This window comes from Diabrotica undecimpunctata, chromosome 2, assembly GCF_040954645.1.
Source record: "Diabrotica undecimpunctata isolate CICGRU chromosome 2, icDiaUnde3, whole genome shotgun sequence".
Classification (NCBI taxonomy): Eukaryota; Metazoa; Arthropoda; class Insecta; order Coleoptera; family Chrysomelidae; genus Diabrotica; species Diabrotica undecimpunctata.
In genome coordinates, this window is record NC_092804.1 from 89,184,783 (window position 1) to 89,200,917 (window position 16,135).

At 34.2% G+C, this 16,135-nt stretch overlaps 1 protein-coding gene across 8 annotated transcripts in view; it reads left to right on the forward strand.

Moving 5' to 3' along the window:
* The window catches only part of LOC140434724 (uncharacterized), an 814,516-nt gene that overhangs the window by 80,328 nt on the left and 718,053 nt on the right, over positions 1–16,135 (forward strand). The window lies entirely within an intron of this gene.

Genomic DNA, 16,135 nt, shown 5'->3' on the forward strand with positions numbered 1-16,135 from the left:
AACAACAATTCCTATATGCATTAACTCGGTAATGATAATTCTGCTCCCCGATACCAGGTAGCAGTACCGAAAATATTAAAACTACTACACTCATGCTTCTCATTATCCAACAATTAGCCAGTCCAGAACTATACGCCTTATTATGGTACTGATATTGCTGCTGCTCCTCATAAGTGAATAGAATATACAAGGAAGGTTTTGACAATTTAATAGGATTTTGTGTGTTAGAATACTATTTCTCCGAGAAAGTGAAGAATATCTATTTGCTATCCGGATTTAATCCATAAATTAAATAATAGAATGCTCTAAAATAATGCTAGTAGCAGCAAAAAAAAGCGGTCTAATAGTCATCATCATCATCATCAATCAGTCATGAGTTGTCCATTGTTGAACATAGGCCTCCTCTAGACTTTTCCATCTGCTTCTGTTCTGCACCTCTGGTATCCAATTGGTCACGATTCTTTTGAGGTTGTTGGTCCATCGCTTTGGGGGTCTTCCTCGGCTTCGCTTGTCAGCCCGTGGTCTCCACTCAAGCAATTTTTTGGTCCAACTGTTGTCTTTCATTCTTGCAACATGTCCTGCCCATCTCCATTTTTTTTTGTAATATGCTCGATAATGTCTTCCACTCCGGTTCGTCTACGAACTTCCTCGTTTCTTATTCTATTGCTTAAGTTTATTCCAAGCATTGATCTCTCCATCTTTCGTTGTGTCCTTCTCAATTTTTCGGCTGATGTTTTTGTGAGAGTTAAGGTTTCTGCTCCGTATGTGAGCACTGGTAGAACGCACTGGTTAAAAGCTTTTCTTTTTAAATGGATCGGTATATTTGTTTTAAATACGTCTCTCATTTTTCCGAATGCAGCCCAACCCAGACTTATTCTTTTGAGTAGCTCGCATGTTTGGTTATCTCGCGTTAACCTTATTTCGTGACCCAAATACACATATTTTTTCTACAAGTTCTATGGGCGACTTTTTGATTTCTATTAGCTCATTGGGGACGAGATTGGTCATCATTTTTGTTTTTCCATAGTTTATTTTTAAACCGACTTTCTGGGTTACTTGCTGTAGTTGTTGTAGCATAACTCTGGCTTCTCCTAAGTTGTCTGTTATGAGAACAATATCATCGGCATATCTGAGATGATTGAATATCTTTCCATCGATTCTAATACCCTTTGATTCCCACTCTAGCCTTTTAAATGCGTACTCCATGACTGTTATAAATAGTTTTGGCGACAAGGTATCTCCCTGCCGCACCCTCTGCCAATTTTTATCTTCTCAGTGCAATGGAGGTTAACGGTTGTTGTCGCATTTTCGAATATATTTCGAATAATATTTGCATACCTTTGATATATTCTGCATTCTGATAGTGCTTTTAAGATAGCAACTGTTTCGACTGTGTCAAATGCTTTGTGGAAGTCGACAAAGATAAGAGCAAGGGGTCTGTTATATTCGATAGACTTTTCAACTAGAGTTTTAAGGCATTGCAAATGGTCGTTTGTTCCGTGTCCCGCTCGAAATCCTGCCTGTTTTTCTGATTGATAGAAATCGAGTTTTGCTTCTAATCTGTTTGTGAGTATTCGAGTAAAGAGCTTGTATAGGTAGTTAAGCAAACTAATTGGCCTATAGTTTTCGAGATCTGCTTTATTCCCTTTTTTGTGGAGGATGATTGTAACCGAATTTTTCCATTTATTTGGAATGTTTTCACTATGCAGACATAGATTAAAAAGTGTTTGGATTCGGGACATCAAAAGTAGACCTCCTAGTTTAATTGTCTCAATGACTACACCATCTTCCCCCGGACCTCTATTATTTTTCATATTTTTGAGGGCATGTTGAATTTCCTCTCGTGATATATCTGGTATATCCTCCGATCCTACATTATGTACCTTTTGTATTGGTTGTTCGATGAGCTCTGGAATAAGTTGACTTTTATATAATGTTTTCATATTTGTCTTTAAGTTGGAAGATTTCTTTTTTGTCATTTTCTATTTTTCTCCTCAACGCTTTCATGCTTTTGTTGTCTTCTATAGTTTTTATAATTTTCTGGTTGTTGTATTTTCTAATATCCCGTCTGATGGCTTTAGAGATTTCTTTATTTATGTTGTTTATATCTTGTGAGTCAACATTTCCTTGACTTCTCAGCATTCTACGATCTTCCATTTTTTGTTTCGTTTCTTTACTATTTTTTTGTTCTTTTCCATGTTTAGGGCCAAATTTTTCCTGATCTTGTGTTAATGTATCTACTATTTCTTCGTTTAGGTTATTTATGTCTTCTCTTGTTGTATTTCTGAGTAAGTTACTGGTGATATATTTTTCAAACTCAAGTTCATTCGTTGGGCGCATCTAAGGTTTGAATTTTTTACTTTTTATTATCTTCAGTCTTTCGTGCTTAATATTGACTTCTACAGTTGCTCGGACCATTCTATGATCGCTTGCAACCGAAAATTGATTTAAGACTGTAACATCTTTGACTATATGTTTTTTGTCAGTGATGATGAAGTCGATCTCATTTTTTGTCTTACCATAGGGGCTCTTCCAAGTCCATCTTCTATGGATCTTCTTATAGAAGAAGCTATTCATTAAATATAGATTGTTTTCTAATAGGAAATTTAAGAGTATTTCGCCCCTTTCGTTTCTACCTGGTGTGCCAAAATTTCCGAGGGCATTTTCAGCTGGGTCAGTGCTTATTCCTATTTTGTCATTAAAGTCGCCACATATTACCGTAAAATGTTCTTGGTCTTCTGAAACAGCTGTGTACAAGTCATCATAGAACTGTTCTATTTCTTCGTCAGCGTGACTCGATGTTGGTGCATAGACTTGAATGATCTTTATGGAGTAACGGGTGATTAGTTGTAATTTTGCAAGTATAACTCTTGTGGAAACTGCTTTTACTGATATGATATTCTCAGCTAGTTTTTTATTAATAAAAAGCCCAATGCCTCCATTCCCATAGTTTTCTCCGACATGATAGAAAATGTGACCGGATTTTAAAGTGGTTAAGCTTTCTTTAGTAGATGTTCTAGTAGATGTTCTTTAACATACAAAAGAGAGGATCGAGGGTAGGGCATAACGGAACAATAAAGCCATATAATTTTGAAAGATTGCAGCGTCTTAGATGCCGTAGGTAATGTTGTTACATAAAAAATAAAAGGGAATATTTAGGTAGCTAACTGATGTTTATGTATATATAACCCTCTTTTAAATCCAGAAGTCTAATTCGAATCTCTAAAATCAGGATATATAAAATAGTGATCAAACCAGTGCTAATGTGTGGATACGTGACGAGAACGTATTAATTAGACCAGGATTGCTAGAAAAGCCATCAGAGGTATTTTCCGACTTACAGAGGTCCGAGTACTAACCAATACCGAACAGAGCTAATTCCAAGATCAAACACATATATAAAGATAGCAACGTCGTACAAAAAACTAAATCTCAGTGCTAAAGTTGCGCTGGCTTTATTTAAAGACTCTATAATAACTGCATTGCCAAGTTAAATTGGGAGGATGCCCCAAGAGAAAAAATGCCTTTAAGACTTCCACAAATGAAGGAGGAGGTAACATATGGTCAGATTTAGGAATAATGAGACTATCTACCGACCTATTATATTTATCAATACCTGCTATCCTACCTACAATCAATACTTATCTGTTGTGGAATATCAAATCAATTACATGTAATCAAACGAACTGGGCTTAAAAAAATTATCCAAGGAAAGGCACTTCAGAAATATTGACATAAATTTTAAAAACGTCATTTACCTGGCTGTATTTTCAATAGGAAAGGGAAGACAAAAAGAAGAAAAGGCAATAGAATCTTGTTCCGTTCTGACTATACGATGACGATGATCTTTATATAACATATAGGGAGAAAGAGAGAATAATGTTTATGTTTAATTTAGAATTCGCTGGTTTTCTCCCTTTTGAATTGGGTATGTATATGTATTACCATAGAAAATAAAAGCAAGAGAACTATAATTATAAAACGAAAAGATTACGAAATGAAAAGATTATATAAATCTCTTATATTTACACAGACTGTTTTACAAAAGGTGAACAAATGAGCATAAACGGACAGCTGTTTTACAAACTTAATATTATAGACGCATTTAGGATCAATTTCACTCAAAATATGATATGCTAAAATATGATACGACACGAAAAAGGCAATGACTTTTACAGCTGATTGCCACATAAATATCAATGTATAACCCAAGTATAATGATTTTTGCCCAGCAAATTTAAAATGTTCCATACTTTCGAAATTGTAGTTGTTGACTTTAATGTTTTTTCTAAATTTATTAAATTGGTCTCTTCTGTTGATTCGCTTGTATTTGGTTTTCATTTCGTTGATTTTAAGTGAAACATTTTTCGTGCACTTTGTTAAAGATGTTTGCGGACCGGAGAAAGTTTCTTATGAGATCCATATCATTAGCATATGCCAGGAGTGCTTTGTACCTTGGCCCGTTAATGGATTACATCTTAAATAGGAGTTATTTCTATTTTACTAAGCTGTTTATTGATTTTTTGACTATTTGAATCAAGAATCTGTAGTTTATTCGACTGTTGAATAAAACAGACTTTCTTGGTGCATATTTTTCTCTGGATTTTTGTTTGCCGTCTCCTTAGTACAACGATTTTGCTGGATATCGACATAGGGAACCTGGTGGTATGTACATGATGTTTCCATAACCAACGTTCGAAAATTTGTCTTACTGTAAAGTCATGATGATTTTACTAGAAAATATAGTGTTGTTTAATAATAATAAAGTTCAAGCAACAATTACTATATGCATTAACTTGGTACTAATATCTGTGCAATCCGCTAACAGATGGCAGTCCCGAAAACATTAAAACTCATGCTTCCCAATATCCAACGATTAGCCAGTCCAGTACTATACGCCTTATTATGGTACTGATATTGCTGCTGCCCCTCATAAGCGAATAGAATATGCAAGGAAGGTTTTGGCAATTTAATGGGATTTTGTGAGAATATTATTTTTCCGAGAAAGTGAAGAATATCAATTTGCTATCCGGATTTAATCCATACATTATTAGAATACTATACAATAATGATATTAACATAAAAAAAAACGGTCTAATAGTCAGTAATAAAGCATATAAATGTTCTTTAACATACAAAAGAGATGACGTAGAGTAGGGCATAACGTAACAATAGACCCATATAATTTTAAAGGATTGCAACATTTTAGATATCGTAGATAACGTTGTAACATAAGAAATAAAAGGGAATATTCAGGTAGCTAACTGATGTATATATAACTCTTATAATACTTTTAAATTCAGAGGTCTAATACGACTTTCTTAAATCAGGATATATAAAACAGTGATTAAACCAGTGCTAATGTGTGGATATGTGGCCAGAACGCTAACAAAACAATGTACGTAAAACTCAGGTATTAATTAGATCAGGATTGCTAGAAAAGCCATCAGAAGTATTTTCCGACTTACAAAGGTCCGCGTACTAACCAATACCGAACGGAACTAATGCCAAGGGCAAACACATATATAAAGACAACAACGTCGTGCAAGAAGCTAAATCTCAATGCTAAAGTTGCGCTGGCTATATCCAAAGGCTCTATAATAACTACATTGCCAAGTTAAATTGGGAGGATGCCCCAAGAGAAAAATGCCTTTAGGACAAATGAAGGGGGAAGGTAACATGAGGTCAGATTTAGGAATAATGAGACTATCTACCGACCCATCATATTTATCAACACATGCCTGTTCAACTACCTGCTATCCTACCTATAGTCAATACTCATCTGTTGGGGACTATCAAATCAATTACATGTAATCAAACAAACCAGGCTTAAAAAAAGTGATCTCAGGAAAGGCACTTTTAAAACGTTATTTACGTGACTTATTAAAATTTAAATTTTTAATGAAAAGTAAAAGATTAGCCATTTGTTATGGGGTTCAGAGAAGAACCTTCACGATGTTAATTTTTTGAGATATGATTGGATGTTTTCTCTTCATTGCATACTGAGACGCCCAAGTGGTATTCTTCTGTGCTAACTTCCTTCCATACCAGTTTTACTAGTTTGACATCTTGGCGTCTATGCATGTGTACGATCTACCTTAAGCAATTTATTTGCCTAAACAATATCGTTATATAAGCTTTCTTTATTAAGTATGTGTTCTTATTCTATACTGATTTGTAGCGATATGATAATGAGGTTAAAACAATTTTCCTATTATTTTCCTTTCAAATATTCGTAGTTCTTCCTTATCCGTTTTAGTCATTGTCCATGATTAGCATCTATGTATTAAAATAGGTAAAAAGTTTAAATTATGATCTGTATTTCTTTAGTGGCATAATTATTAACCGTGATTATTTATCTAAGATATTTAAAGTGTTCCATATTTACGAAATTGTAGTTGTTAACTTTAATATTTTATCAAGATCTATTTAATTGGTCTCTCTTGTTGATTCGCTTGTATTTCTTCTTAGCTTGACGAATTCTTCTTTTTTCATTCTGTGAACTACTAGTGGGTTCTTTTTACGGAATTTTTTCATCACGTTTAGGTAATCATCAACGGTATATAAACGTTGTTGAAATTTTAGGGCATTTTCAAAATCTCCAAAATCACTACCATTGGGTAAAAGCTATGACTAGGAAAGAAATAGCGTAATGTAATTTTTTCAATGGTAGGATAAGTTTCCAAAATCATTTTCAGAATCAAAACTATTTTAATGCTGCGGTTTTGGCCGCCACAAGAGTCTGACCACAAAATTACATGTTTTGCAGAAGTAACATTTTCTTCAATGTGTTTCTTAAGACAAATGCCTACGTCCTGGGCTCCCCGACCAGCTTCACCTTCTATCCAAATATAACAATGACCTTTTTTATCCTTGGCGCTATGCATACCAAGGTTGTAAATACATAATTGACGCTTATAATATACAATATTTATTAGAATTCTCGAAAGGGGAAGAGTTTTTCTTTAAATCAAAACAAAAGGTTTCCACTTCTGGTTGATCGTTGCTTATCTTCATGTCTAGCTTTCTTTCTTCTAAGTGCACATTTTTTCTTTTTTTAACGCTTAATTGTTCGTTATCTGCGCAATTTTTAATTTCTAATTCGAAACAATCACATCTACTACAAGTATCTTTTTTCAACTTTTTTGTTTGAAGATTAAATCGTGTTAAAAACATTTTTTTGTAAAACGAAAATTTAACAAGATCATTGTCTGCTTCTTCAATATACAATTCATACATTTTACTTAATGTTATGTCTTTTGTTAAGTATTCTCTTTCTGTGTTAGCTCTTCTGTAATGTGACTATTATAGAAAAATTTAAGCAATAACTGCCACTACTTCTTAACCTAAACGCCTCAACAAGTTGCCAACGTCACCATTGTTAACCACGTTTATGTACATATGTTGCCAAATATTCGATTTACAATCATTAAAACGCTCGCAAGAGGCGCTTGGTCCAAAACTGATACACAAAAATTAGTCGCTTGCTCTAGTTATGCAAAATTCAAAATCCGAAATAAAAAGAAAGGTACTTAATCTTTTTAAATATATCTGGTTATCCGTTACTAACAGGTTAATGGGATTTATTACGTAGATAGTTTATGCCTTTTTCTATCTTCTTCTTTAAGTTCCATCTTCTATCGAAGGTTGGAAATCATCATGGCTAAACGGACTCTGTTGACTGCCGCTCTATAAAGTTCTGCACTACTGCATTCAAACCATTCCCTTAAGTTTTTAAGCCAGAATATTCTTCGTCTTCCCACATTTCGCTTTCCTCGGATTTTGTCTTGCATAATAAGTTGTAATAATGCGTATTTTTGCCCTCTCATCACATGTCCTAAGTACTCAAGTTTTCGTCTTTTGATAGTTAATAATATTTCCGCCCCATTTCCTATCATTCTAGTTACTTCCACGTTTGACATTCTTTGAATCCATGATATTCATAGGATTCTTCTGTAACACCAAAATTCAAAGGCGGCCAACTTATTCAGATGGACTTGTTTTAGTGTTCACGCTTCCAAGCCATAAAGAAAAGTAGAGAACACGTAACATCGAAGCATTCTCAGGCTCTAACTTTATATCCCGAAAACACAGAAACTTTTAAAGTTTAAAAAATAATGCACGTGCTATTTCAATGCGTGTCCTAATTTCTTTTGTTTGGTCTACATCTGATGTTATCCTGTTGTTCCTCTTTTCCACCAGAAAGTGCCATAATCCACAATTTAAGAAATTGAGGCTGGGTCTAGTGATGCATAACGCCGTTCATATAGCAATTTGTTGTCACATGTTTATAGTTTTTCAAAAAATGAACTCCGATTTAAAGATTAAAACTTAAAACAAAATATAAAAACCTATTGACCTTATTCAGAAAATTTCAGAAAAAAATAACTTTTGTGAAAGATTGTGGGACACAGTCATATTTTAAGATAAAAACTTCAATTCAGAGAGTGGACATTCTTAATAAATGTATAATCTAATATGGAAGCATGTTTATGTTTTACAGACTTAGAAAGCACTGAGCACACAAGTATTTATTTTTTTATGTACTAGGTCGTAAAATAAGTATACTCAAAACAAATAAATATTATCTACCAAGTATTCTACTCCACTTTAATATCAATGCATCAGATATATTATAAAGATTTCGTCGTAGTTGTAAATTAATAGGAGATAAAGCCAAATGTAGAGCATATAGTGAAATCTGAATATCTTAGAATAACTATATCGAGCGGGAACATTATTGATGAGCAAAAGGGAGACCCATCGCTGAGAAAGTGACAAAGCAATTGGCAAAAGCAAAGGGTACTTTGTACTAAAGTCCTACCCATACTCTAAAGCATAAGCAGGTCTTTTCGTACTCTTTTAGTAAGTGATAGATTCGACAGTTACTTGATGGAAATTCATTTTATCTAACAATTAAACAGGTATGCGTTTACACGTCATATTTTGTAACTGAATAAGTTGAGGAGGGGATAACTGTTTGTCTCAAGTTGGTCATTCAGAATTATGTCTGTATTTTTTAATTTGCTAATTTCCATAGATTCTAATATTCATGGAATCTACAGATAGCTTAAGGCCTTTATTATAAATACACTTTTTTAGTAATAAAAATTTATAAACAGAACCTAGAATACGCCTGTAAAAGTATGTAACCTTTGATCTCTGGGATAAACCCATCTCCTAAACAATGGTGCCGATTTATGTAGGTAAAATTTTCTACACCTATTTTAACCTGTTTATTTCCTCATTATCAATATATATGAGTTGTAACCGATACCACAAACTCATTTACTTATAGAGACTATATATTGACTATAGTTATTACTATACAAATCTGACTCGAAATATCGTCTTAAAATAACAGTAACAGAAAAGTGAAAGATTAGTCATTTTTTATGAAGTTTAAAGTAGAAGCGTTCACGAAAATTGAAGTACTAATAAGACCACCGCAATCGGGCGTACCCTGGGTAATGAATAATTAAGTAATCGTTAATTCTTAAATCACCCGTTCAATATGTTTTTTGTCAAATCGGTCCTTTTTAGGACCAACTATTCTAATTATGTGTATAAATATTAAGAGTATATCTAGAGATAAAGACACTCCACTTTACATATGCGCTTAACAAAATGCAAGAAGCACGTAGATGGCCAATCCTATGGTATTTGGTATTAAGCTAATCGCTGAAAATTACATATTAAATGCAGGCAAAGAAGCAAAGAAAAACTTATAATGAGAGAAAACAAAACCAGTCAGCTGAGAGAACCTTTCAACGATGTTGAGCTTGGATCCGCTATCCACGTATATAATATTACGGCTCCTGGCTGAGGATCTGAGCACAAAACTAACTATAAAATTGGACTTAAAAATGCAACAATGGCTAATATTCAAAGTCTTTAGACAAGCAAAGCAAAGACAAAGTTGTTGCCTTGCTTAAACCTGGCAAAAACTCCAACGACCACAAAAGCTATCGGCCAATATATCTATTTATTTTGTCAGCTATACAGAATACTTCTGTACATGATCCTTAATATAAACCGATAATAGAAGAAAAACTCAAATTAAAAGACAAAAGTGGCTATATATGACAGGTTAGATCATATATGTCACAAATACTAAATCTTGCCCAACACAGCGAAGAGAACTACGAAAAATATCAGGTATGAGGAGTGGTATTTGTTAATCTAAATGCCGCTTCTTCTTCTTCTTCTTAAGGTGCCATGCATTTCTGCGTAGGCGTTCACCGTACATCGTCTTGTCAGGTGAGATGTTAAATATTCTGGATTAAATAATTCTGTTTTTAGCAGCATTGCGAAGCATTTCATAGCTGTGGACATGGACATAAATGCCGCTTATAAATAGTTATTTAAATAACTTATAAAATATTTAGTTATAAATTAGTCAGCCAAATTTAGGGAATATTAAGACTCACATCCATACATAAGCTCTACAATATCGTAGCTATCAATCCACCTAATATCCGAAGATAAGTAGCTAGAGAGCAAAAAAAGCAAAGTCCAGATTCGTGACATCCACTCCACGAATACCAGCCCATTTTATGACTAGAATCAAGGAAAAACTGGCTATATCAACACATCTGCAAGATATACAAACAAAAATAAGTTGCTCCTCTCCATCTGATCCCTCGAACGGAACTTCCTTATGGTAGTTATCTTCCTTAAATCTGCCAGGAGGACTCTTGCCTGCAAACACCGGTTAACTTGTGTGCATGTGGGGTGGTACAAGACTTATCGCACTTTCTTAGTTAACTTTACCGTTCAAATCGCTCTTTTTGAAGGGCCAAGGTTTATTTATGTGAACTGAACATGTAAAGTACAGTCAGTAAGCTATTACTTATAAAGATCATTGCAAATTTGACACTAACTCCACTTATATTGATTACATATTACTCCTAAATACGAGATAAAACATTCAGAAATATGTAATATTGGTGAAGTGGTATAATTCATGTTAGAAAAATTAATCATTCTTCCCTTTTTTGTGCACTACTACCCATTTTAACAAAAAAATATCTATTTTAGCACTTAAATATTTATTTTGAGATAACCTTCTATCCAGAATTAAAAAATAGAATAATAAGAAATAGAATCCAGAAAAAAATAAAATAATAAAATAGAAGAATTAAAATAATAAAAAATCTGTATATAAGATATCATGAAACAATGGATGAAATAAAAGAAGTTCTTATTAACCGGATTCTTAAATAAAACGTATAAAGACATACTCACGTTAACAAAATACATTAGGAAATTTTCGCATATGAAAAAACACATCCAACTCGGTAATGAAATCCTTTTGTATCTATAAATCTATTTTTAGAAAAGCACGTACCTACCAAAAACAGGTATTTGGTAGTACACATATCTGTTACATACTGTAATGCGTATGAATGATAACAAAAGTAAGGAGTTTATATGAACCGTTTAGAATATACGCTGGAAATAAACGGCTTAATCCCATAGTTGCCAAACTATCAGAGCTTACTTAAACCGATATACGTATGGTTCCAATATACACGGAACAAGATCTGAACGACCCCTATAATATATACACGTGAACTAAGCGATATACATTCATGATACAGGGGTACTTAGGGGCTCCACAAAATTTTTAAAAATTGTGAAACTATACATGTTGACGAATCGACAGAGCCAATATTATGGAATGGTCAAGTGAGCTCCGTATATCGGTGGCCACTTGACCACGGAGCTCACTTGAACCTGAATTTTAACATGGGCGGAGTCCACTTTATGCCGTAGATATATATATATATATATATATATATATATATATATATATATATATATATATATATATATATATATATATATTTCCAGGGAAGACTACACATACGGTGGAGTAGGTTTCTTAATCAACAAGATGAGAAAATCTCAAATTCAAATAAATGATAGCATATCAGACAGGGTTACATAATGTTCTTAAAACTAAGTCCAAAAACTAAAATAAAGATCGTGCAAGTTTATGCTCCAACTGAAAAAGCAACCGACGAGGAAACAAATTCTTTTTACGAAGACCTTAAAAAAGCTATAGACAACAACAAAGAATCCAAAATAATAATAATAATAATGGGAGACTTTAACCCCAAAATTGGAAGTAAGATTAAAGACTCTGAAAGCAAGATTGGAAATTTTGGATTCGGCACAAGAAACACAAGAGGAGAAAAACTGATGGAATTCCTGGAACAAAAAAACATGTATGTTATGAATACCTTCTACAAAAAGAAACCTAACCGAAAGTGGACATGGGTCGCACCTAACGGAACTACCAAAAATGAAATAGACTATTTTATTAATAAACAACGTAACAACGGGTAGTGACCATCGTATAGTTAGAGCAAAAATAAATCTCTCTATCTATATAAGGATTTTTACAGCTGTCGCCGCCTTCCTTCTTTCAGCCAACGTCTTCAGTCCTTTCTGTTCTGCCATTCTCCATCTCTGAGGTCTCGTCTTTCCATGGCCTCGTCCACTTCATCCCTCCATGATCTTCGGGGTCTACCTCTTTTCCTCCTTCCTATTGGGTTTCAATCCGAAATCTTTGCTATCCACCTTGTATGATCTGTTCTTCTCACATGTTCATACCAAATTAAACGTTTTTCTTCGATGTAGCTAAGTATGTCTTGTTCTACTGCCATTCTTTGTTTTATCTCCTCATTTCTGATGCGATCCATTTTTGTCACTCTGCAGCTTCTTCTCATGAACTTCATTTCAGTTGCTGTGATTTTGGAACTGTTTCGTTTATTTATTACCCAATTCTCTGCTCCATAGATCATTATACTGCGTACCAAGGTGTTATAAATTATCTTCTTTGTATTTCTGGTAATCTGTCTATCCCATCGTACCCCGTTCATTTGTTTTAATATATGTTCTTGTCTGTGCTAATCTGCTGGTTATCTCTTGCTCGGTGGTTCCATTTTTTGAGAGTATGAATCCTAAATATTTGAATTGGTCAGTGCCGTTAATTTCTCTATTATCGTCCATTTCCAAGTTTCTCACTGGTTCTTGCTCTGTTGTTAAATATTCGGTCTTTTCTAGATTTATTTCCAGTCCATTTTTTGTGTATTCCTTTTCTAATTTTCGGAGCATATAGCACAGATCTTCTTCATCTTGAGCCGTTACCACTTGGTCATCTGCAAAGCTTAATGTGTACAAGTAGTTGTCCCGGATTGGTATTCCCATCCCTTCACATTTCCTTTTCCATGGTTTTAATATTTGTTTGCAAAAATAAATATTTACCTAAATGAAGAGACAAAAAGAATTTTTAAAAAAACAACGAGGATAGATGCCTTTAAACTAAGAACAAATGAAGAGCAATTCCAAGAGGTCTTAGCGGATAAGTTCCAATCTGACCCTTCACATAATCAAGATCAAATTGACGAGATTAATAAAAACATAAAAAAAAACCTTCTCGCAGCAGGACTACAGGTCGCAAAGAAAACAAAGACTAAAGAAGACAAAATAAGCAATGAAACTAACCAGCTAATGACGGAAAGAAGACAACTACTATCGCAAAACAAACGCTATACTCAAGAATACAGAGAACTTAATAAAACAATTAGAAAAGAACTAAAACGCGATATACAAAAATGGAACGAAAACTTAATAGAGCAGTCATTGAAAACCACAGAGGCTTAAAATGTCTAAGACCCACACTGGGAGTTCAAAAAATCATCAAAATTAAAGACGTTAACAATAAGGAAGAGAAGGACAAATATAAAATAACAAATATTGTCGAAGACTTCTACACATCCTTACGTACAGCTCGCAAGACCAGCCTAATGAAACAACAAAGGAGAACGTCAAAAGAAAAATAAAAAACGTAGGATCAGAAGTACTACCAAATATAAAGGGATTCGAAATAGAAAGAGCTTTAAAAGAGCTAAAAAATAATAAAGCTCCAGGACACGACGGTATAATTGCCGAGCTCTTGAAAACAAGCAAGGCAGTAACAATCCCTGTACTAACAGAGATATTTAATAGATGTCTCCATAATAGCAAGATCCCTAAAGACTGGAACGAGAGTCTAGTAATAACTCTTACACAAAAAAGGGGACAAATGTGATCTACAGAATTATAGACCTATGTCGTTGCTCAGTCAAGTATACAAACTTCTTCTTCTTCTTCAGCCTTATGTAATCCAACTTTGGACATAGGCCTCCCCCAAAGTAATCCAGTGTCTTCTATTTTGCGCCACTTGCTTCCAGTTGTGTCCTCCGATCTTCTTAATATCATCAGCCCATCTCATTTGTGGTCTTTCTCTGCTTCTCTTTCCTAACCATTGCCTCCACTGTTGTATTTCGTGGTTCAATTTCTTATTATTCAGTCGGGCATTCTGTTGCATTTGGCAATTTGGCAGCATGTTCTCCTGCGTCTTTTACTTTCGTTTTGCTTCTAATTCGTTTGTTTGTTTTTTTTTGTCTAGTCTCACCCCGAACATTGATCTTTCCATCGCTCTTTGTGTTTTACTATTTTATCCATATTGGACTTGGTGAGTGTCCACGTCTGTGAACCATACGTGAGTATAGGGAGGATACACTGATCGTAAATTCTGGTTTTTAAATACTGTTCTATTTTAGTGCTTTTCAAGATCCAACTCAGTTTTCCAAATCCTACCCACGCTAACCTTATTCTTCTGGTAATTTCGGCAGTTTGATTTTCTTTGTTAATTTTCATTATCTGTCCCAGGTAGATGTATTCGCTTACTGTTTCTAAATTTATGTCGTTCAATGTTATTTCTGGAATGTTCGGTGTATTTGTCATTATTTTTGTTTTTTCTAAGTTCATCTTAAGACCTACTTTTTCCGAAGCTTGAAATAGTTGCGTCTCTCATGGTCTGTAGTTCTTCGAAACTTGTAGCGAATATTACAATGTCATCAGCGTATCTTAAATGACTCAGTTTTCTTCCATTAACATTTACTCCCTTATCTGCCTAGTTAATGTCTTTGAACACGTCTCTAAGTCCAAGTGTGAATAGCTTTGGTGAGATAACATCTCCCTGGCGAACTCCTCTGTTGATTGGTATAGCTTTGGTTTTCGCATAAATTTGTATTTTCATTGTAGCTTTCTTGCAAATATTGTGTATGAGCATTCTGTATTTCGAGTCTATCCTGCAGTTGTTCATAGCTCTCTCTATTGCCCAAAGTTCTATGGATTTGGAAAACTTAGTTGAATACTTAAGAACCGCAAAATACCCCAATACTTGAGCAGTAAAGTTTTCAACCAATGCATCCTTCCTATCATGACATATGGATGTCAAACCTGGACCCTAACCAAGGCAAACATGAATAAACTAGCCACAACAGAAAGAACAATGGAAAGAGCAATGTTAGGTATACGACTGTCAGATAAAAAGAGGAACGACTGGGTAAGATCCAAAACAAAAGTAAAGGACATAGTAACAAAAATTGCCAAACTTAAATGGAGCTTCGCGGGCCACACTGCTAGACAAAAAGACCAACGTTGGAATACTACAATACAACATTGGAGACCTTACGAAAGTAAACGACCAAGAGGAAGACCACAGATGAGATGGGTTGATGATATTAAAAGAATAGCCGGAATAAATTGGAAATATGTTGCTCAGGATAGAGACCGATGGAAGGAGTTGGGAGAGGCCTATATCCAAATATGGACGACAGAAGGCTAAGAAGAAGAAGAAGACGGAAACACTGTATATACTAGTCGACAACATGCTTTGCAGATATGGATTACGATCAAGTTATGTACAAATTCCTTTGTAAAGGTATCATGTGTATATCCTATGTAAAAGTCGATCATCCGTTTTATAACCCGAAGGGGACCATCAAATATTCAACGTTAAAATGTAATGTAATGTAACGGTATGATAAATCCTTTTTCTTGGGTTAGTATTTACAGTGCATTCCGTATGTTTTTGAAACATGATTAGGAAAATTGTTGACTGAAGGCTACTAAAGTTCTTAAGAAATATTTTAAATTCTTTTATCGATTATTTTCAAAAATATATTTAAAATGTAGCATATAAGCTTATGGTCTTCTTATTTTACGCGCTTGTATTTTTTTTGTAGGGTTCCAAGTTCTTATTTCAAAATTCTTTCAGGAAAATCCCTTTTCTCTA